This window comes from Petromyzon marinus (assembly GCF_048934315.1).
Source record: "Petromyzon marinus isolate PM22_M1 ecotype Great Lakes invasive population chromosome 70 unlocalized genomic scaffold, UKy_Petmar_22M1.pri1.0 chr70_unloc.2, whole genome shotgun sequence".
NCBI lineage: Eukaryota > Metazoa > Chordata > Hyperoartia > Petromyzontiformes > Petromyzontidae > Petromyzon > Petromyzon marinus.
Genome location: NW_027422604.1, coordinates 896,056 through 918,163, shown reverse-complemented (window position 1 = coordinate 918,163; position 22,108 = coordinate 896,056). Strand labels below are relative to the sequence as shown.

Genomic DNA, 22,108 nt, shown 5'->3' with positions numbered 1-22,108 from the left:
ACAGTGTTGAGTTTGTGTGTTACAGTGTTGAGTCTGTGTGTTACAGTGTTGAGTCTGTGGTACAGTGAGTCTGTGGTACAGTGTTGAGTCTGTGGTACAGTGTTGAGTCTGTGTTACAGTGTTGAGTCTGTGGTACAGTGTTGAGTCTGTGTGTTAGTGTTGAGTCTGTTACATTGTTGAGTGTGTTACAGTGTTGAATCTGTGGTACAGTGTTGAGTCTGTGTGTTACAGTGTTGAGTCTTTGTGCTACAGTGTTGATTATGTGTGGTACAGTGAGTCGGGTACAGTGTTGAGTCTGGTACAGTGAGTCTGTGTGTTACAGTGGTGAGTCTGTGTTATAGTGTTGAGTCTGTGTTACAGTGTTGAGTCTGTGTTACAGTGTTGAGTCTGTGTGTTACAGTGTTGAGTCTGTGTGGTACAGTGTTGAGTCTGTGTTACAGTGTTGAGTCTGTGTTACAGTGTTGAGTCTGTGTTACAGTGTTGAGTCTGTGGTACAGTATTGAGTCTGTGGTACAGTATTGAGTCTGTGGTACAGTATTGAGTCTGAGTCTGTGGTACAGTGTTGAGTCTGTGGTACAGTGTTGAGTCTGTGGTACAGTGTTGAGTCTGCGTGGTACAGTGTTGAGTCTGCGTGGTACAGTGTTGATTCTGCGTGTTACAGTGTTGAGTCTGTGGTACAGTGTTGAGTCTGTGGTACAGTGTTGAGTCTGTGGTACAGTGTTGAGTCTGTGGTACAGTGTTGAGTCTGTTACAGTGTTGAGTCTGTGTTACAGTGTTGAGTCTGTGTGGTACAGTGTTGAGTCTGTGTGGTACAGTGTTGAGTCTGTGGTACAGTATTGAGTCTGTGTATTGCAGTGTTGAGTCTGCGTGTTGCAGTGTTGAGTCTGTGTGTTGCAGTGTTGAGTCTGCGTGTTGCAGTGTTGAGTCTGTGTTGCAGTGTTGAGTCTGTGTGTTGCAGTGTTGAGTCTGTGTGTTGCAGTGTTGAGTCTGTGTTACAGTGTTGTGTCTGTGTTACAGTGTTGGCTCTGTGTGTTACAGTGTTGAGTCTGTGTGTTACAGTGTTGAGTCTGTGTGTTACAGTGTTGAGTCTGTGATACAGTGTTGTGTCAGTGGTACAGTGTTAAGTCTGTGTTACATTGTTGAGTCGGGTACAGTGGTGAGTCTGGGGTACAGTGTTGAGTCTGGGGTACAGTGTTGAGTCTGTGGTACAGTGTTGAGTCTGTGGTACAGTGTTGAGTCTGTGGTACAGTGTTGAGTCTGTGGTACAGTGTTGAGTCTGTGTGTTACAGTGTTGAGTCTGCGTGTTACAGTGTTGAGTCTGTTACAGTGTTGAGTCTGTGTGTTACAGTGTTGAGTCTGTGTGTTACAGTGTTGAGTCTGTGTGTTACAGTGTTGAGTCTGTGTTAGTGTTGAGTCGGGTACAGTGTTGAGTCGGGTACAGTGTTAAGTCGGGTACAGTGTTGAGTCGGTTACAGTGTTGAGTCGGGTACAGTGTTGAGTCGGGTACAGTGTTGAGTCGGGTACAGTGTTGAGTCGGGTACAGTGTTGAGTCGGGTACAGTTTTGAGTCGGGTACAGTTTTGAGTCGGGTACAGTTTTGAGTCGGGTACAGTGTTGAGTCGGGTACAGTGTTGAGTCGGGTACAGTGTTGATTCTGGGGTACAGTGTTGAGTCTGCGTGTTACAGTGTTGAGTCTGGGTTACATTGTTGAATCTGTGGTACAGTATTAAGTCTGAGTCTGTGTTACAGTGTTGAGTCTGTGTGTTACAGTGTTGAGTCTGTGTGGTACAGTGTTGAGTCTGTGTTACAGTGTTGAGTCTGTGTGTTACAGTGTTGAGTCTGTGTGGTACAGTGTTGAGTCTGTGTTACAGTGTTGAGTCTGTGGTACAGTGTTGAGTCTGTGTGTTACAGTGTTGAGTCTGTGTGTTGCAGTGTTGAGTCTGTGTGTTGCAGTGTTGAGTCTGTGTGTTGCAGTGTTGAGTCTGTTACAGTGTTGAGTCTGTGGTACAGTGTTGAGTCTGTGGTACAGTGTTGAGTCTGTGTGTTACAGTGTTGAGTCTGCGTGTTACAGTGTTGAGTCTGTGGTACAGTGTTGAGTCTGTCTGTTACAGTGTTGAGTCTGTGTGTTACAGTGTTGAGTCTGTGTGTTACAGTGTTGAGTCTGCGTGTTACAGTGTTGAGTCTGCGTGGTACAGTGTTGAGTCTGTGATACAGTGTTGAGTCTGTGATACAGTGTTGAGTCTGTGATACAGTGTTAAGTCGGGTACAGTGTTGAGTCTGTGGTACAGTGTTGAGTCTGTGGTACAGTGTTGAGTGTGTTACAGTGTTGAGTCTGCGTGTTAGTGTTGAGTCTGTGTTACAGTGTTGAGTCTGTGGTACAGTGTTGAGTCTGTGTGTTACAGTGTTGAGTCTGTGTGGTACAGTGTTGAGTCTGCGTGCTACAGTGTTGAGTCTGCGTGTTACAGTGAGTGTGTTTCAGTGTTGAGTCTGTCTGTTACAGTGTTGAGTCTGTGGTACAGTGTTGAGTCTGTGTGTTACAGTGTTGAGTCTGTCTGTTACAGTGTTGAGTGTGTTAGTGTTGAGTCTGTGTGTTACAGTGTTGAGTCTGTGTGTTAGTGTTGAGTCTGTGTTACAGTGTTGAGTTTGTGTTACAGTGTTGAGTCTGTGTTACAGTGTTGAGTGTGTTAGTGTTGAGTCAGGTTGAATTGTTCAGGTGCAGTGGTGTTGAATAGTTATGGGTCAGTGGTGTTGAATTGTTCAGGTACAGTGTGTTGACTTGTTTATGTGCAGTGGTGTTGAATTGCTCAGGTGTAGCGGTGTTGATTTGTTCAGGTGTAGCGGTGTTGAATTGTTCAGGTGTAGCGGTGTTGCATTGCTCAGGTGTAGCGATGTTGAATTGCTCAGGTGTAGCGGTGTTGATTTGTTCAGGTGCAGCGGTGTTGAATTGTTCAGGTGTAGCGGTGTTGACTTGTTCAGGTGTAGCGGTGTTGACTTGTTCAGGTGTAGCGGTGTTGACTTGTTCAGGTGTAGCGGTGTTGAATTGTTCAGCGGAAGTGGTGTTGAATTGTTCAGGTGAAGTGGTGTTGAATTGTTCAGGTGTAGTGGTGTTGAATTGTTCAGGTGAAGTGGTGTTGAATTGTTCAGGTGTAGCGGTGTTGAATTGTTCAGGTGTAGCGGTGTTGAATTGTTCAGGTGTAGCGGTGTTGAATTGTTCAGGTGTAGCGGTGTTGAATTGTTCAGGTGTAGCGGTGTTGAATTGTTCAGGTGTAGCGTTGTTGAATTGTTCAGGTGTAGCGGTGTTGAATTGTTCAGGTGTAGCGGTGTTGAATTGTTCAGGTGTAGCGGTGTTGAATTGTACAACGCTGCGTGTGGTGAATTCGCATGGTTGGCTACGTACGGCGCAACGGAAGTTCTACATACATACTGTAAATACTGTACATTTACTTCGATGAGAATGTGATTTGGTCGCGTGAGAGAGTTGGGTGTGAGTTGAACTACACAGGAGTGAGTGTGTTGAACTACATGGGAGCGAGTGTGTTGAAATACAGGTGTTGAGTTTGCCGGGTGTGTGAGAGAGTTGATTTAGCCGGGTGTGTGAGAGAGTTGATTTAGCCGGGTGTGTGTGAGAGTGTTGATTTAGCCGTGTGTGTGTGAGAGTGTTCATTTAGCCGCGTGTTTGAGAGAGTGATTTAGCCGGGTGTGTGTGAGAGTGTTGATTTAGCCGTGTGTGTGTGTTGATTTAGCCGCGTGTTTGAGAGAGTGATTTAGCCGGGTGTGTGTGAGAGTGTTGATTTAGCCGGGTGTGTGTGAGAGTGTTGATTTAGCCGGGTGTGTGTGAGAGTGTTGATTTAGCTGGGTGTGTGAGTGTTGATTTAGCCGCGTGTTTGAGAGAGTGATTTAGCCGGGTGTGTGTGAGTGTTTGATTTAGCCGTGTGTGTGTGTGAGAGTGTTGATTTAGCCGCGTGTTTGTGAGAGTGATTTAGCCGGGTGTGTGTGAGAGTGTTGATTTAGCTGGGTGTGTGTGAGAGTGTTGATTTAGCTGGGTGTGTGTGAGAGTGTTGATTTAGCTGGGTGTGTGAGAGAGTGTAGATTTAGTTGAGCGTGGTGCCGGTCACCCACCCCCTCGTGTGCCACAGTGCCGGTAGCCCTCATAGGTGCTGCTCGCTGACAGCATTTGCCCAAACAGTCTGATGAAGTTCATAGCACAGTTTTTTTGGTGTAGATCGCGTAAATCTATAAACGTGTCATTAACTCGGCCACCACCCGACACAGCCAAATCTGGCTGTCACCAAATCTGTCTCCTGATGAAGCTTGTTGTAATTACTGACGAAACGTCGTACTCAGATTGTAAATACTGTGGCTTGGCTCTCCAACACACAGCAACCGGTTAGTGCTGTACTAGTAACGAATTGTAAATATAGTAGTGGGTTTAACTCTCCAACACACAGCACCTGGTTAGTGCTGTACTAGTAACGAATTGGCCACGTTCTGGTCACGTGACAAACCCCTTGCTAATTGCACGTGTTGTGTGCTGGCGGGTTTTACGACATATTTACGCGATCTCACCCAATAAACCTCTCTTGTGGATATTGTTGGCCGTGAAAGCCGAAGTGTTAAACGGTCTGATGAGTGAAGGCTACATGTGGGATCTTTCAAGTAGGTGGATGGGTTTGTATGTGCCGGTGTATGCTGTTTGCCACAGTTGGGGGCACAGCTGATGCATCTGCCAGTCATCGCATTCGATCAACCCATGGCACCTGCAGGGTCTGTCCCGTAACCTGCTGCACCTAGCCTGGCACAGTTGGGGGCACAGCTGATGCATCTGCCAGTCATCTCAGTCGATCTACCCATGGCCACCTGCAGGGTCTGTCCCGTGACCTCCTGCACCTAGCCTGGCACAGTAGGGGGCATAGCTGATGCATCTGCCAGTCATCTCAGTGGATCTACCCATGGCACCTGCAGGGTCTGTCCCGTAACCTCCTGCACCTAGCCTGGCACAGTAGGGGGCATAGCTGATGCATCTGCCAGTCATCTCAGTGGATCTACCCATGGCACCTGCAGGTTCTGTCTTGTGACAGCGAGCCTTCGACACTTCACGTGATAGGCTCAAAGTGCACCGCGCCTGGCACGGGCAAGATCGATATTGGTTTGCTGTTAAGACGATACGCGGTGGGGGGGGGCGTTTTTGTCTTTATTATTGTTGCATGTACAGGCAACACACAATCAGAATCTTTATTTATACTGCAGGAGAAATCCGATGAGCTGTAAAGCTCTTTTTCACAGACGCCCAGTCGGTGCACGGGGTCAGAACGTCGCAACAGCAAAACACCATTACACAACACACGAATAAGGTAAACAAATCACCAGACACATACAAACACAGGGTGCTTGAGACTTAACGTTAACACTTTTTACGGGACTATCGTTTTTACACGCTTGCTTTGAACTCCTCAAATCGTGTAACTCAATTGTAACCCACTTCCCAATGTGGTATCGACTGCAAACTTAGCATACTTATGGCATACTGATGACAATACCATATTCTATCATAAAATATATAAAAAAAAATATTTATTTTTAAACGTTCTTTTTAATGTGTTATGTTTCGTCTTGGGCCTAATTGTCCACGCTCAACTGACGTTGCCTGTGATTGGCCACGGTCCCCTTGCGTCGTGGCAAGCTTCGGGGCCACTTCCTGGAGTCGGGAAGTTCTTCCGTTACTAGTACGGTACATTTCACAGTGAGTGTGTTAGTGTTGAGTCTGTGTGTTACAGTGAGTGTGTTACAGTGTTGAGTCTGTGTGTTACAGTGTTGAGTCTGTGTGTTACAGTGTTGAGTCTGTGTGTTACAGTGTTGAGTCTGTGTGTTACAGTGTTGAGTCTGTGTGTTAGTGTTGAGTCTGTGTGTTACAGTGTTGAGTCTGTTACAGTGTTGAGTCTGTGTTACAGTGCTGAGTCTGTGTGTTAGTGCTGAGTCTGTGTGTTAGTGTTGAGTCTGTGTGTTACAGTGTTGAGTCTGTGTTAGTGTTGAGTCTGTGTGTTACAGTGTTGAGTCTGTGTGTTACAGTGTTGAGTCTGTGTGTTACAGTGTTGAGTCTGTGTGTTACAGTGTTGAGTCTGTGTGTTGCAGTGTTGAGTCTGTGTTACAGTGTTGAGTCTGTGTGTTACAGTGTTGAGTCTGTGTGTTACAGTGTTGAGTCTGTGTGTTAGTGTTGAGTCTGTGTGTTACAGTGTTGAGTCTGTTACAGTGTTGAGTCTGTGTTACAGTGCTGAGTCTGTGTGTTAGTGCTGAGTCTGTGTGTTACAGTGTTGAGTCTGTGTTAGTGTTGAGTCTGTGTGTTACAGTGTTGAGTCTGTGTGTTACAGTGTTGAGTCTGTGTGTTACAGTGTTGAGTCTGTGTGTTACAGTGTTGAGTCTGTGTGTTGCAGTGTTGAGTCTGTGTGTTGCAGTGTTGAGTCTGTGTTACAGTGTTGAGTCTGTGTGTTACAGTGTTGAGTCTGTGTTACAGTGTTGAGTGTGTGTGTTACAGTCAGTGTGTTACAGTGTTGAGTCTGCGTGTTACAGTGTTGAGTCTGTGTTACAGTGTTGAGTCTGTGTGTTACAGTGTTGAGTATGTGTGTTAGTGTTGAGTCTGTGTGTTACAGTGTTGAGTCTGTGTGTTACAGTGTTGAGTCTGCGTGTTAGTGTTGAGTCTGTGTGTTACAGTGTTGAGTCTGTGTGTTAGTGTTGAGTCTGTTACAGTGTTGAGTCTGTGTGGTACAGTGTTGAGTCTGTGTTACAGTGTTGAGTCTGTTACAGTGTTGAGTCTGTTACAGTGTTGAGTCTGTGTGTTAGTGTTGAGTCTGTGGTACAGTGTTGAGTCTGTGGTACAGTGTTGAGTCTGTGTTACAGTGTTGAGTCTGTGTGTTAGTGTTGAGTCTGTGTGGTACAGTGTTGAGTCTGTGTTACAGTGTTGAGTCTGTGTTACAGTGTTGAGTCTGTGTTACAGTGCTGAGTCTGTGTTACAGTGCTGAGTCTGTGTGTTAGTGTTGAGTCTGTGTGTTAGTGTTGAGTCTGTGTGTTAGTGTTGAGTCTGTGTGTTACAGTGTTGAGTCTGTGTGTTACAGTGTTGAGTCTGTGTTACAGTGCTAAGTCTGTGTGTTAGTGTTGAGTCTGTGTGTTACATTGTTGAGTCTGTGTGTTACAGTGTTGAGTCTGTGTGTTAGTGTTGAGTCTGCGTGTTACAGTGTTGAGTCTGCGTGTTACAGTGTTGAGTCTGTGTTACAGTGTTGAGTGTGTTAGTGTTACAGTGTTGAGTCTGTGTCGTTACAGTGTTGAGTCTGTGTGTTAGTGTTGAGTCTGTGTGTTACAGTGTTGAGTGTGTTAGTGTTACAGTGTTGAGTCTGTGTGTTACAGTGTTGAGTCTGTGTGTTACAGTGTTGAGTCTGCGTGTTACAGTGTTGAGCGTGTTACAGTGTTGAGTGTGTTACAGTGTTGAGTCTGTGTGTTACAGTGAGTGTGTTACAGTGAGTGTGTTACAGTGAGTGTGTTAGTGTTGAGGCTGTGTGTTACAGTGTTGAGTCTGTGTGTTACAGTGTTGAGTGTGTTAGTGTTACAGTGTTGAGTGTGTTAGTGTTACAGCGTTGAGTGTGTTAGTGTTACAGTGTTGAGTGTGTTAGTGTTACAGTGTTGAGTGTGTTAGTGTTACAGTGTTGAGTGTGTTAGTGTTACAGTGTTGAGTGTGTTAGTGTTACAGTGTTGAGTCTGTTAGTGTTACAGTGTTGAGTGTGTTAGTGTTACAGTGTTGAGTCTGTTAGTGTTACAGTGTTGAGTCTGTTAGTGTTACAGTGTTGAGTGTGTTAGTGTTACAGTGTTGAGTGTGTTAGTGTTACAGTGTTGAGTGTGTTAGTGTTACAGTGTTGAGTGTGTTAGTGTTACAGTGTTGAGTGTGTTAGTGTTACAGTGTTGAGTGTGTTAGTGTTACAGTGTTGAGTGTGTTAGTGTTACAGTGTTGAGTGTGTTAGTGTTACAGTGTTGAGTGTGTTAGTGTTGAGTCGGGTTGAATTGTTCAGGTGCAGCCGTGTTGAATTGTTCAGGTGCAGTGGTGTTGAACTGTTCAGGTGCAGTGGTGTTGAATTGCTCAGGTGTAGCAGTGTTGAATTGCTCAGGTGTAGCGGTGTTGAATTGTTCAGGTGTAGCGGTGTTGAATTGCTCAGGTGTAGCGGTGTTGAATTGCTCAGGTGTAGCGGTGTTGAATTGCTCAGGTGTAGCGGCGTTGAATTGTTCAGGTACAGTGGTGTCGAATTGTTCAGTTGTAGCGGTGTCGAATTGCTCAGGTGTAGCGGTGTTGAGTTGTTCAGGTGTAGCGGTGTTGAATTGTTCAGGTGTAGCGGCGTTGAATTGCTCAGGTGTAGCGGTGTTGAATTGTTCAGGTGGAGCGGTGTTGAATTGTTCAGGTGTAGCGGCGTTGAATTGCTCAGGTGTAGCGGTGTTGAATTGTTCAGGTGTAGCGGTGTTGAATTGTTCAGGTGGAGCGGTGTTGAATTGCTCAGGTGTAGCGGTGTTGAATTGTTCAGGTGTAGCGGTGTTGAATTGTTCAGGTGGAGCGGTGTTGAATTGTTCAGGTGGAGCGGTGTTGAATTGCTCAGGTGTAGCGGTGTTGAATTGCTCACGTGTAGCGGTGTTGACATTTTATAAAAGCGTGTTTTAAAAAAGTTTTTTTAAAAATATTGTTAATGTAAAAAGAACGGATCATAATACACTGTGGACGTGATAACGAATGTAACGTTAACATCTTCAAGAAGTCAGAGATTCTCCCCGCTCGTTCGCTAGCGTTGTCAACGCTACGCCTGGAATCTTCTCCGGGTGGTCGAGCAGACACCCCCCCCCCCAGAGACACAGCGTTTGTCGTGCTATCGTTGTTGCAAATTCTCAGCAACACGCTGTACAACACCACACCATCATCCACATCCTACCAGGCGAAGCGCACCCAGGCATGAACTTGTTTTCTCAAAAGCGATGCGAGTTGTTTGGACACGGGGGGGGGGTGTGTGGACGTGTTTACGCCGGGGTCCTCTCGCTTCGGTGGGGGTGTTGGGTGGGGGTGAATGGTGGAGGCTCGGAGGAGTCCTCTTCTTGCCTCATCATCATCATCACGGTGGCTAGGCGATGTTGACTACCTCGCCCGGTATGCAGAAGGTCGTGGGTTCGATCCTGACCTTGACCTATGCCTGTATTTAGCGAGATGTTGACTACCTCGCCCGGTGTGCAGGAGGTCGTGGGTTCGATCCTGACCTTGACCTATGCCTGTATTTAGCGAGATGTTGACTACCTCGCCCGGTGTGCAGGAGGTCGTGGGTTCGATCCCGACTCCTAACTCCTGCTGTATATTTGGAGTTTGTCTCTCTCAACACGGTGGCTAGGAGATGTTGACTACCTCGCCTGGTGTGCAGGAGGTCGTGGGTTCGATCCCGACCTTGACCTATGCCTGTATTTAGCGAGATGTTGGCTACCTCGCCTGGTGTGCAGGAGATCGTGGGTTCGATCCTGACTCCTGACACCTGCTGTATATTTGGAATTTGTCTCTCTCATCATCATGGTGGCTAGGAGATGTTAACTACCTCGCCTGGTGTGCAGGAGATCGTGGGTTCGATCCTGACACCTGACACCTGTTTATTTGGAGTTTGTCTCTCTCTCATCATCACGGTGACTACGAGATGTAAACTACCTCGCCTGGTATGCAGGTGGTCGTGGGTTCGATCCTGACACCTGCTGTATATTTGGAGTTTGTCTCTCATCATCATCACGGTGGCTAGGAGATGTTAACTACCTCGCCTGGTCTGCAGGAGGTCGTGGGTTCGATCCCGACTCCTAACTCCTGCTGTATATTTGGGGATTGCGTCTCTCATCATCATCCCGGTGGCTAGGAGATGCTAACTACCTCGCCTGGTGTGCAGGTGGTCGTGCGTTCAATCCTGACCTTGACCTATGCCTGTATTTAGCGAGATGTTAACTACCTCGCCTGGTGTGCAGGAGGTCGTGGGTTCGATCCCGACTCCTGACTCTTGCTGTATATTAGGAGTTTGTCTCTCTCATCATCGCCACGGTGGCTACAAGGTGTTAACTACCTCGCCTGGTACGCAGGTGGTCGTGGGTTCGATCCCGACTCCTGACTCTTGCTGTATATTTGGAGTTTGTCTCTCTCATCATCATCACGGTGGCCAGGAGATGTTAACTACCTCGCCTGGTGTGCAGGAGGTCGTGGGTTCGATCCCGACTCCTGACTCTTGCTGTATATTAGGAGTTTGTCTCTCTCATCATCATCACGGTGGCCAGGAGATGTTGACTACCTCGCCTGGTGTGCAGGAGTTCGTGGGTTCGATCCCGACTCTGACGATGCCTGCTGCTGCTGCTGTGTATTTTGAGTCTGCGTCTCGCTCTCTCGCTCTCGTGGTGGCGTGGATTTTTCTCTGGGTCCTCCGATTTTTCCTTCCACTTTCAGAATCGACGTCACTGCGTCACTGCCCACGTGATGACGATGACGACAATCCGCAACTTCGCCGAGTGATCATTTGTGATGGCCAGGGTCGCTTCTGAAATAAAGAGCCACTCCACAGTCGGGCTGAACGATTAATCGATTTCAAATCGATTAATCGTAATTTGAAACGGTGCTATTTAGCAAATCGCAGAGGCTGCGATTTTTTTGTTGTTTGCGATTTGAAAAGTCTTATTGATTTCTTATTGGGATTGTTTTATTATTTTTGTATTATTATAACTTAACAGGTGCTCTGTTTTTATTGTTCTATTTCAATTAAAACATTTGAGCAAATGCATGCTGGAAGCAATTCATGTCTTTTAAGGTCTCATCTTTGCGTTATAATATATAGAGCAGTGCTGCATATGTTGATGGTATCACGTGGTAACGCTCCATCACGTGTTTTACATCGATTCACAGTGCATATTGAACTGAAGCTTGACTTGAACAAATTTAATCGCAAATCAAATCGCAATGTCTACTGAACGCTCACAACACTCACTACTGCCTCCACACTCACCACACTCGCCACACTCACCACACTCACTACTGCCTCCACGCTCACCACTGCCTCCACGCTCACCACACTCACCACACTCACCACACTCACCACACTCACCACTGCCTCCACGCTCACCACACTCACCACACTCACCACTACCTCCACGCTCACCATTGCCTCCACGCTCACCACACTCACCACTGCCTCCATGCTCACCACACTCACCACACTCACCACGCTCACCACACTCACCACTGCCTCCACGCTCACCACTGCCTCGACGCTCACCACACTCACCACTTCCTCCACGCTCACCACACTCACCACACTCACCACTACCTCCACGCTCACCACACTCACCACTGCCTCCACGCTCACCACACTCACCACACTCACCACACTCACCACTACCTCCACGCTCACCACACTCACCACACTCACCACTGCCTCCACGCTCACCACACTCACCACGCTCACCACACTCACCACTGCCTCCACGCTCACCACACTCGCCACACTCACCACTGCCTCCATGCTCACCACACTCACCACACTCACCACACTCACCACTACCTCCACGCTCACCACACTCACCACACTCAGCACTGCCTCCACGCTCACCACGCTCACCACACTCACCACTGCCTCCACACTCGCCACACTCTCCACACTCACCACTGCCTCCACGCTCACCACACTCACCACACTCACCACTGCCTCCACACTCACCACACTCGCCACACTCACCACTGTCTCCACGCTCGCCACACTCGCCACACTCGCCACACTCACCACGCTCGCCACGCTCGCCACACTCACCACACTCACCACATTCACCACATTCACCACACTCACCACTGCCTCCACGCTCACCGCTGCCTCCGCACTCACCACTTTCCTCTGCACTCACCACACTCACCACTGCCTCCACGCTAACCTCACTCACCACTGCCCCCTCAAAATGCCTTCAACAACAACGTTAATTATTAATGAAGGCTTTCAGCACACACGTATGTACGCGTACACACACACACGTACACGGTTACACGTGCGCGCACACAGCCTCCAGGAGGTTAGTGTGGGGCTAGTGCTGTGTTAGTAGGAGCGAGTAACAGCAGCAGCACCACCACCTATGAAGGCTCTAGGCACGGCACATGATGGAGTGGGTGGTCAGCTCCAAAGACAAAGATCCCCCGTGTAGCCTTTTAGCAGACACTTGGGGCAAGTGCTGTTAGCCAGTAGCAGCACCTATGAAGGCTGCTGGCACTGTGGCCCAAAAGGGGGGGTGGGTGGCCGGCTACCACGCCCGGCTGTCTTTGTCTCCCCAGTGGGCGATGTTTGCTACCAGGTTCTCATTGTGAGGCTGAGTCGACCTAGGGGAGGCCCAGGGCCGGTTTCAGATGCTCGTCACCGGCGGTGTTGGTGGCCGTGAGCGGGAATCGAACTCGGGTCGCCGGGTTCGTAGCGCTAACCGCTGCACCACCGCTCCCCCACACACACACGTGCACGCACACACACGTGCACGCACACACGTGCACACACACACGTGCACTCACACGTGCACTCACACGTGCACTCACACGTGCACACACACGTGCACACACACGTGCACACACACGTGCACACACACGTGCACACACACGACACACACACACAGTGACACACGTGCACACCCACAAAACAATCCGCAGACTACCTGCTGGATCTCCTCTCTGTTTCAAAGAACAAATTTGACCTCAGGTCTTCGCTCATTTACCAGTTTCACATTCCCTATTGCCGTACAAAAACTGGAGGAAGGGCCTTTGCTATTGATGCCCCCAGGGTCTGGAATGCTATTGCCAATAAACTGCAACTTGAATCGCTAACGATGAGATCTTCACTCAAAACTGCTCTAGAGGAGTTGTACACCCCTAGCTGCCACTGCTATTCAGTGGCCTAAAATAAAATAAAATGTTTTCGCTCAGGACGACGCTGCAAAGTATTATCTGTGTTTTGATTTAGCGTGCTGTGATCTTAAAGGTGCATTGAAAAATTTGATACTCCGACCGATGCTCCTGTTGTTTGTGGAGTGACTCATTCAGCTAGCTATGGCTCTAGGATTTGGTGTTACATGTTATTTATGTAGTTTATTGTTAAAAATTCAGTCAGTCCCTTTGATCACTGTTACGTTGCAAATATGGCTTTATTTTTTCGTGATTTCGAAAACGTTTTTTGGGTTGGCCATGTTTGTTTTGTTGTAGTACGGAGTTAGACTGATGGCTTTAATCTAAGTTGTCTTGTGGTGGTTGTTGTTGTTGTTTGACTTGCATCCCACTGGGAGTTTTTGCACACAGCGTTGGTGTACGATGCTTTCTTCAGGAATATTTTGATGTTTTTTTTCATGGACTTTCTGTTTGCACAGTCACACAAAGTCACTTTAAGATGTTTTCTTGTTCGCGTTTTTGTTTTTTGTTTGTTGTGGTTGCACCCGATTCAAGAGCCGAATGGCTCACAGGGCTATACCAAAATAATCTAAACTGAAACTGAACACACAGTGACACACACACAGTGACGCACACACAGTGAGACACACACACAGTGACACACACAGTGACACACACAGTGACACACACACAGTGACACACACACAGTGAGACACAGTGAGACACACACAGTGACACACACACAGTGACACACACACACACAGTGACATGCACACACACAGTGACACGCACACACACACAGTGACACGCACACACACACAGTGACACACACACAGTGACACACACACAGTGACACACACACAGTGACACAGTGACACACACAGTGACACACACACAGTGACACACACACAGTGACACACACACACAGTGACACACACACACAGTGACACTGACACACACACACAGTGACACTGACACACACACACAGTGACACTGACACACACACACAGTGACACACACACACACAGTGACACACACACACACACAGTGACACACACACACACACTGACACACACACACACACTGACACACACACACACACAGTGACACACACACACAGTGACACACACACACAGTGACACAACAACAACCGCCATTCGCCACTAAGTGGCGGTGACGTCACCACGCCGCTTGTGCCAGGCTAGGTGCACGTGAAGGCCACTCACACTCAAACACACAAATAGCCAAACGAACACTCACGTGAACACGCAAAATAAAATAAAGACGCAAATACATAAACACACGCACTGCCATGCCTCTGCCTTGGTTCCATCACACTTGCGTCACCCCATTATATATTTATTATTTTCTGTCGTATTCACAACTCTCTCTGGCCGTGTCTCTCTCCCCACTCTGCACAGCTCCCTCTCCACCCCCTCTCTCTCCACCCCCTCTCTCTCTCCACCCCCTATCTACCCCCTCTCTCTCTCCACCCCCTCTCTCTCTCCACCCCCTCTCTCTCTCCACCCCCTCTCTCTCCACCCCCTCTCTCTCCACCCCCTCTCTCTCTCCACCCTCTCTCTCCACCCCCTCTCTCTCCACCCCCTCTCTCTCCACCCCCTCTCTCTCTCCACCCCCTCTCTCTCTCTCCACCCTCTCTCTCCACCCCCTCTCTCTCCACCAACCCTCTCTCTCTCCACCCCCTCTCCACCCCCTCTCTCTCCACCTCTCCACCCACCCCCTCTCTCTCCTACCCTCCTCTCTCTCCACCCCCTCCACCCACCCCCTCTCTCTCCACCCCCTCCACCCACCCCCTCTCTCTCCACCCCCTCTCTTTCTACACGCCCTCTCTCTCTATCCACCCCCTCTCTCTCCACCCCCTCTCTCTCTCCAGCCCCCTCTCTCTCCACCCCCTCTCCACCCTCTCTCTCCACCCCCTCTCTGTCTACACGCCCTCTCTCTCCACCCCCTCTCCACCCCCTCTCTCCACCCACCCCCTCTCTCTCCACCCCCTCTCCACCCTCTCTCTCTCCACCCACTCTCTCTCCACCCCCCTCTCTCTCTCCACCCCCTCTCTCTCCACCCCCTCTCCACCCTCTCTCTCCACCCCCTCTCTTTCTACACGCCCTCTCCTCTCTCTATCCACCTCCTCTCCACCCCCTCTCTCCACCCCCTCTCTCCACCCACCCCCTCTCTCTCCACCCATTTCTCTCTCCACCCCCTCTCCACCCACCCTCTCTTTCTCTCCACCCCCCCTCTCTCTCCACCCACCTCTCCACCCCCTCTCCACCCCCCTCTCTCTCTCTCCACCCCCTCTCCACCCCCCTCTCTCTCTCCACCCTCTCTCTCCACCCCCTCTCCACCGCCTCTCTCTCCACCCTCCCTCTCCACCCCCTCTCTCTCCACCCTCTCTCTCCACCCCCTCTCCACCCCCCTCTCTCTCCACCCTCTCTCCACCCACACCCTCTCTCTCCACCCCCTCTCTCTCTCCACCCCTCCCTCTGGATTTCCTCACTCTCTCACTCTTCCCCATCGCGGTTTAGACTCTCGACACGCGCCGTCGCCGCCACTCTCTCTCTGTGTCAGCTCCAGTCACCATCTCTCTCTGTGTCAGCTCCAGTCACCATCTCTCTCTGTGTCAGCTCCAGTCACCATCTCTCACGCTAGCTCCAGTCACCATCTCTCACGCTAGCTCCAGTCATCATCTCTCACGCTAGCTCCAGTCACCATCTCTCATGCTAGCTCCAGTCACCATCTCTCATGCTAGCTCCAGTCAACATCTCTCTCTGTGTCAGCTCCAGTCATCATCTCTCTGTGTCAGCTCCAGTCACCATCTCTCACGCTAGCTCCAGTCACCATCTCTCACGCTAGCTCCAGTCATCATCTCTCACGCTAGCTCCAGTCACCATCTCTCATGCTAGCTCCAGTCACCATCTCTCATGCTAGCTCCAGTCACCATCTCTCTCTGTGTCAGCTCCAGTCACCATCTTTCTCTGTGTCAGCTCCAGTCACCATGTCTCACGCTAGCTCCAGTCACCATCTCTCACGCTAGCTCCAGTCAACATCTCTCTCTGTGTCAGCTCCAGTCAACATCTCTCTCTGTGTCAGCTCCAGTCACCATCTCTCTCTGTGTCAGCTCCAGTCAACATCTCTCTCTGTGTCAGCTCCAGTCACCATCTCTCACGCTAGCTCCAGTCACCATCTCTCACGCTAGCTCCAGTAACCATCTCTCACGCTAGCTCCAGTAACCATCTCTCACGCTAGCTCCAGTTACCATCTCTCACGCTAGCTCCAGTCAACATCTCTCACGCTAGCTCCAGTCAACATCTCTCACGCTAGCTCCAGTCAACATCTCTCACGCTAGCTCCAGTCAACATCTCTCACGCTAGCTCCAGTCATCTCTCACGCTAGCTTCAGTCATCTCTCACGCTAGCTCCAGTCACCATCTCTCTGTGTCAGCTCCAGTCACCATCTCTCTCTGTGTCAGCTCCAGTCACCATCTCTCTGTGTCAGCTCCAGTCACCATCTCTCACGCTAGCTCCAGTCAACATCTCTCACGCTAGCTCCAGTCACCATCTCTCACGCTAGCTCCAGTCACCATCTCTCACGCTAGCTCCAGTCACCATCTCTCTCTGTGTCAGCTCCAGTCACCATCTCTCACGCTAGCTCCAGTCACCATCTCTCTGTGTCAGCTCCAGTCACCATCTCTCACGCTAGCTCCAGTCACCATCTCTCTGTGTCAGCTCCAGTCACCATCTCTCTGTGTCAGCTCCAGTCACCATCTCTCACGCTAGCTCCAGTCACCATCTCTCATGCTAGCTCCAGTCACCATCTCTCACGCTAGCTCCAGTCATCATCTCTCTGTGTCAGCTCCAGTCACCATCTCTCACGCTAGCTCCAGTCACCATCTCTCACGCTAGCTCCAGTCACCAGCTCTCTCTGTGTCAGCTCCAGTCATCATCTCTCACGCTAGCTCCAGTAACCATCTCTCACGCTAGCTCCAGTCATCATCTCTCTCTATGTCAGCTCCAGTCACCATCTCTCACGCTAGCTCCAGTCACCATCTCTCTCTGTGTCAGCTCCAGTCACCATCTCTCTGTGTCAGCTCCAGTCACCATCTCTCTCTGTGTCAGCTCCAGTCATCATCTCTCACGCTAGCTCCAGTAACCATCTCTCACGCTAGCTCCAGTCAACATCTCTCACGCTAGCTCCAGTCATCATCTCTCACGCTAGCTCCAGTCACCATCTCTCTATGTCAGCTCCAGTCACCATCTCTCTCTGTGTCAGCTCCAGTCACCATCTCTCTCTGTGTCAGCTCCAGTCACCATCTCTCTGTGTCAGCTCCAGTCACCATCTCTCTCTGTGTCAGCTCCAGTCACCATCTCTCACGCTAGCTCCAGTCACCATCTCTCACGCTAGCTCCAGTCACCATCTCTCACGCTAGCTCCAGTCAACATCTCTCTCTGTGTCAGCTCCAGTCACCATCTCTCTCTGTGTCAGCTCCAGTCACCATCTCTCTCTGTGTCAGCTCCAGTCATCATCTCTCACGCTAGCTCCAGTCACCATCTCTCTCTGTGTCAGCTCCAGTCACCATCTCTCACGCTAGCTCCAGTCACCATCTCTCTCTGTGTCAGCTCCAGTCACCATCTCTCTCTGTGTCAGCTCCAGTCACCATCTCTCTCTGTGTCAGCTCCAGTCACCATCTCTCTGTGTCAGCTCCAGTCACCATCTCTCTGTGTCAGCTCCAGTCACCATCTCTCACGCTAGCTCCAGTCACCATCTCTCACGCTAGCTCCAGTCACCATCTCTCTATGTCAGCTCCAGTCACCATCTCTCTCTGTGTCAGCTCCAGTCACCATCTCTCTCTGTGTCAGCTCCAGTCACCATCTCTCTGTGTCAGCTCCAGTCACCATCTCTCTGTGTCAGCTCCAGTCACCATCTCTCTCTGTGTCAGCTCCAGTCAACATCTCTCTGTGTCAGCTCCAGTCAACATCTCTCACGCTAGCTCCAGTCACCATCTCTCTCTGTGTCAGCTCCAGTCACCATCTCTCTCTGTGTCAGCTCCAGTCACCATCTCTCTGTGTCAGCTCCAGTCACCATCTCTCTGTGTCAGCTCCAGTCACCATCTCTCTGTGTCAGCTCCAGTCACCATCTCTCACGCTAGCTCCAGTCACCATCTCTCTGTGTCAGCTCCAGTCACCATCTCTCTGTGTCAGCTCCAGTCACCATCTCTCACGCTAGCTCCAGTCACCATCTCTCTCTGTGTCAGCTCCAGTCACCATCTCTCTGTGTCAGCTCCAGTCACCATCTCTCACGCTAGCTCCAGTCACCATCTCTCTCTGTGTCAGCTCCAGTCACCATCTCTCTCTGTGTCAGCTCCAGTCAACATCTCTCACGCTAGCTCCAGTCACCATCTCTCTCTGTGTCAGCTCCAGTCATCATCTCTCTCTGTGTCAGCTCCAGTCACCATCTCTCACGCTAGCTCCAGTCAACATCTCTCACGCTAGCTCCAGTCAACATCTCTCACGCTAGCTCCAGTCAACATCTCTCACGCTAGCTCCAGTCATCTCTCACGCTAGCTCGAGTCATCATCTCTCTGTGTCAGCTCCAGTCACCATCTCTCACTCTAGCTCCAGTCATCATCTCTCACGCTAGCTCCAGTCACCATCTCTCACGCTAGCTCCAGTCAACATCTCTCTGTGTCAGCTCCAGTCACCATCTCTCATGCTAGCTCCAGTCACCATCTCTCACGCTAGCTCCAGTCACCATCTCTCACGCTAACTCCAGTCACCATCTCTCTCGCTAGCTCCAGTCACCATCTCTCTCGCTAGCTCCAGTCACCATCTCTCACGCTAGCTCCAGTCACCATCTCTCACGCTAACTCCAGTCACCATCTCTCTCGCTAGCTCCAGTCACCATCTCTCACGCTAGCTCCAGTCATCTCCCACACTAGCTCCAGTCATCATCTCTCTGTGTCAGCTCCAGTCACCATCTCTCACGCTAGCTCCAGTCACCATCTCTCACGCAAGCTCCAGTCAACATCTCTCACGCTAGCGCCAGTCATCATCTCTCACGCTAGCTCCAGTCACCATCTCTCACGCTAGCTCCAGTCAACATCTCTCACGCTAGCTCCAGTCACCATCTCTCACGCTAGCTCCAGCCACCATCTCTCTCTGTGTCAGCTCCAGTCACCATCTCTCACGCTAGCTCCAGTCAACATCTCTCTCTGTGTCAGCTCCAGTCACCATCTCTCTATGTCAGCTCCAGTCACCATCTCTCTCTGTGTCAGCTCCAGTCACCATCTCTCTGTGTCAGCTCCAGTCAACATCTCTCTCTGTGTCAGCTCCAGTCACCATCTCTCACGCTAGCTCCAGTCACCATCTCTCACGCTAGCTCCAGTCACCATCTCTCACGCTAGCTCCAGTCACCATCTCTCACGCTAGCCCCAGTCACCATCTCTCTCTGTGTCAGCTCCAGTCAACATCTCTCTCTGTGTCAGCTCCAGTCAACATCTCTCACGCTAGCTCCAGTCACCATCTCTCACGCTAGCTCCAGTCACCATCTCTCACGCTAGCTCCAGTCAACATCTCTCACGCTAGCTCCAGTCACCATCTCTCACGCTAGCTCCAGTCACCATCTCTCACGCTAGCTCCAGTCAACATCTCTCACGCTAGCGCCAGTCAACATCTCTCACGCTAGCTCCAGTCACCATCTCTCACGTTAGCTCCAGTCACCATCTCTCACGCTAGCACCAGTCAACATCTCTCACGCTAGCTCCAGTCACCATCTCTAACGCTAGCTCCAGTCACCATCTCTGACGCTAGCTCCAGTCACCATCTCTCTGTGTCAGCTCCAGTCACCATGTCTCACGCTAGCTCCAGTCACCATCTCTCACGCTAGCTCCTATCATCTCTCACGCTAGCTCCAGTCAACATCTCTCACGCTAGCTCCAGTCAACATCTCTCACGCTAGCTCCAGTCATCATCTCTCACGCTAGGTCCAGTCATCTCTCACGCTAGCTCCAGTCACCATCTCTCACACTAGCTCCAGTCATCATCTCTCACGCTAGGTCCAGTCATCACTCACACTAGCTCCAGTCACCATCTCTCATGCTAGCTCCAATCACCATCTCTCACTCTAGCTCCAGTCAACATCTCTTACGCTAGCTCCAGTCACCATCTCTCACGCTAGCTCCAGTCATCTCTCACGCTAGCTCCAGTCACCATCTCTCACGCTAGCTCCAGTCATCTCCCATGCTAGCTCCAGTCATCATCTCTGATGCTCACCCAATCAGCGCGCTGAGCTCGCCGCACACACACACTCACTGCGCTATCCGCCCACCCACTCGGTTACTGAGATGTACGACCGACCCACCACGCACTCACACATCTGTCCACCCACCAAACCTCATTACTGACGTGCAGTCAGCCAGCCGCAGGATCACTCAGCTATCCACTCAACCGCCCACTCACTCAACTATTCACCCAACTAACCACTCACTCAGCTATCCACCCAACTGCCCACTCACTCAGCTATCCACCCAACCACCCACTCACACAGCTATCCACTCAACCGCCCACTCACACAGCTATCCACTCAACTGCCCACTCACACAGCTATCCACTCAACCGCCCACTCAGCTATTCACCCAACCAACCACTCAACCACCCACTGACTCGGCTATCCACCCAACCACCCACTCACTCGGTTGTCCACCCGACCGACCATGGGACCTCCTTTGCCAGTACCAAAATATGAGAATAGGTTTTCCCCTTTTTTTCTGGCAACAAAACAGCTGTGTTGAGATGTTAAAGTAACCAAACTGTGAAACCTTTTGGGGGAAAACCTAAAGGAGGTCCCATGATATTGATGCTCACCCCGAGCCCTCATTACTCTGATAGTGCGTTGTCTTTGAGCTGTGTGCGCCTTTTGGCGTCCTCTGGTCTAACACCGACGAGGCTCAAAAGAAAGCTGTCGCTGGTGTGGACCAATCAGTTTCAAGGACGATGCATCACGTTATCAGAGTACGTTTTTTTTGTTGCATGCTGACCACAAGTATTGTGATTAATGCAGACACGATTTTGATTTGAAGCTTTCGTGACTGCAGGAATCCATGCACTTTGGTTCTTTCGTTAAAGTCATAGACAAAATAACATCAACGACGTTTCGATCGCAACAGCAAGCGACCGTCTTCGGGTGAATGAAGACGGTCACCTGTTGTTGCGATCGAAACGTCGTTGTTATGTTTAGTTTTATTTACGTGACTTTACCGAAAGAACCAAAGAGTAATCTTAACACCTGTTTTGTTGCCAGATAAAAAGGGGAAAACCTTTTCTCAACCAAATACTCCGTTGATTCTAAATGTGGAGGGGAAAAGGTGGCGGGGCATGGCGCTGGCCCATCCCACCACCCCCATGCCCACCGTGCCACGGCCTTCGTTTGTGCCACTCCCAAACAGCGCTGTCCCCAACAGTTTGTTGTACGTACGCATGTGTGTTGAACTTGTTACCATACGTAGCCAACCGTGCAGTGTGTGTGTGTGTTGAACTTGTTACCATACGTAGCCAATCATGCTGTGTGTGTGTGTTGAACTTGTTACCATACGTAGCCAACCGTGCTGTGTGTGTGTGTTGAACTTGTTACCATATGTAGCCAACCGTGCTGTGTGTGTGTGTTGAACTTGTTACCATACGTAGCCAACCATGCTGTGTGTGTGTGTTGAACTTCACGTAGCCAACCTTGCTGTGTGTGTGTTGAACTTGTTACCATATGTAGCCAACCGTGCTGTGTGTGTGTGTGTGTTGAACTTGTTACCATACGTAGCCAACCGTGCTGTGTGTGTGTGTGTTGAACTTCACGTAGCCAACCTTGCTGTGTGTGTGTTGAACTTGTTACCATACGTAGCCAACCGTGCTGTGTGTGTGTGTGTTGAACTTCACGTAGCCAACCGTGCTGTATGTGTTGAACTTCACGTAGCCAACCGTGCTGTGTGTGTGTTGAACTTCTTACCATACGTAGCCAACCGTGCTGTGTGTGTGTTGAACTTGTTACCATACGTAGCCAACCGTGCTGTGTGTGTGTTGAACTTCACGTAGCCAACCGTGCTGTGTGTGTGTTGAACTTCACGTAGCCAACCGTGCTGTGTGTGTGTTGAACTTCTTCCGCACCGTAC

General features: G+C 50.0%; 1 protein-coding gene across 1 annotated transcript in view; it reads left to right on the top strand.

Annotated features, from left to right (window-relative positions):
* LOC142908107 (histone demethylase UTY-like) overlaps positions 1-22,108 on the top strand; it is a 163,249-nt gene that overhangs the window by 20,500 nt on the left and 120,641 nt on the right. The gene's annotated exons all lie outside the window — the stretch shown is intronic.